This window comes from Portunus trituberculatus, chromosome 26, assembly GCF_017591435.1.
Source record: "Portunus trituberculatus isolate SZX2019 chromosome 26, ASM1759143v1, whole genome shotgun sequence".
NCBI lineage: Eukaryota > Metazoa > Arthropoda > Malacostraca > Decapoda > Portunidae > Portunus > Portunus trituberculatus.
Window position 1 is genome coordinate 124,070 of NC_059280.1, and position 2,486 is coordinate 126,555.

Sequence of the window (2,486 nt, forward strand, 5' to 3'; positions counted from 1 at the left end):
TTTTGGCATGCGGAAATAATTAAAAAACATTTCTTCGTCATCAATAAGATGGGGATACAGGGTTTCAAATTCCCCTTCACTCTTCACTAGCATAGGATGCACCCAAAATTTCTCTTCTCTTCTCTCTCTCTCTCTCTCTCTCTCTCTCTCTCTCTCTCTCTCTCTCTCTCTTCCTCATCCAGCGCTATGGCCATACCCGCTAATTCCAGAGTAGAGAAATCACTCATGGCTCACCGACGCCACAAAGCAAACTGAGGTCAGCGAGAGCAGCCTTGAGCGGCATGTGTGAACACACAAGTAAAATGAGCTGAGCTAGAGCTTGACTGCGGCTTGCGCGTGAGTGTGAGCGTGAGCGTGAGCGTTAGGTGTGAATCAGGCCTTAGTAAGTTACACGCACTGACTACTCCTGACAGCAGGGATGTTAACAGTACATTAATTATCGTATTTGTACGACAATATCGTACGATGTACGATACATAGGTGAGAATCGTACACCAATATACGATAATTGAGTGGCAAAGTATTTTTTTTTTATTTGGAATAAGGTGATGGAATAATTGTGTAAAGAAAAAAAATATCGAAGTCAACATTTCAGAGAGAGAGGAGGGGGGGAGGGCTGGGGAGAGGGGAGGGAAGGAAGAAGGAGAGGGACGTTGTCAGTCACAGTCAGTGTCAACTGTCAAGTGACAAAATTATCTTTTAATCTTGACTCTTAGAGTGGGTATGGTGAAGGGCGAGTTTTCCTTCTCCTATCATATGTTCCATTTCACGTATAACGGTAGGAAAAAATAAAACACCCTCATTATATGGCAATAATGGGAAACAATAAATAAAGAAAGAAATAATAACGCTTTTAGATTTCCAGTGTAGGTTGTGTTGCGGAGAGTGATGGACTGACGGTTGACTGATACGTTCACCCCTTGGAGATACATGCACATTGACACGGTATGTAGCCTAACCTTTTATCAATATACATACATACATATATATATATATATATATATATATATATATATATATATATATATATATATATATATATATATATATATATATATATATATATATATATATATATATATATATATATATATATATATATATATATATATATATATATATATATATATATATATATATATATATATATATATATATATATATATATATATATATATATATATATATATATATATATATATATATATATATATATATATATATATATATATATATATATATATATATATATATATATATATATATATATATATATATATATATATATATATATATATATATATATATATATATATATATATATATATATATATATATATATATATATATATATATATATATATATATATATATATATATATATATATATATATATATATATATATATATATATATATATATATATATATATATATATGTGTGTGTGTGTGTGTGTGTGTGTGTGTGTGTGTGTGTGTGTGTGTGTGTGCTTGTTTATCTGTTTTATGTACTAGGTCACGCACACACGGCCCAATAGCTCAGTGGTAGTGCATTGGCTCCACAAACTAGAGGACCTGGGTTCGATTCCCCAGTCAGGCGGCAATCATTTGGATGTGTCTTCTCTCACGTGTAGCTCCTGTTCACCTAGCAGTGAGTAGTTGCGGAATGGAAGTCGAGGAGTTTTCACCTTGCTGTCTCGGTGTGTGGTGTGTGCGGTGAGGGTGACTGCATGTGGTCTCAGATTGGGAATAACGAGCTCTAAGCTTATTTCGTAGGGTAACGTCGGGCTGTTTAACAGAGGCCCCAGCAAATCAAGAGATGAATTATATATGTAATATGTGTATAACAATACATATATATATATATATATATATATATATATATATATATATATATATATATATAGAGAGAGAGAGAGAGAGAGAGAGAGAGAGAGAGACTTCAATTCTAGGTAGCTAGTATGTGTATTCTAGCAAAATTCATAAACTATTTGAATTTTTGGTAACCATGGTTTCTGAAATTTCAGGGTCGGGCGAGATGTCAGCAACAACTCTTATTATTTTTCCTTTGGGTGTACGATAATATTAGGCAAAATACGATAATTCTGGTGGTTCGGTACGACAATGTGGGCTAGAAGAGTTAACATCACTGCCTGACACAGGGTTGCCATGTTTGTCCTTTTAAAGACAGTCTGTCCTATTTTGAGCCTGTTTGTCCTTAAGTTTTCTTGTAAAAAAGGACAGTCAAAATCTGTCCTTTACCGTCCTTTTTTCAGCAAAATTTATTTATTTATTTATTTTTTTTTTTTTTCATTGTGAACCACGGATCCGGTCAAACCTTCAAACACGCAGTCAATAAATTTGTTTCTGCAACTTCCTATCTTTTTATTGTTTTAACATATTTGTTCTTGTGTTATATAAAAATAAATCGAGCATATTATAAGCTTATGATTTTTCTTTGGGATCGCAGACTATAATAAGTAACCG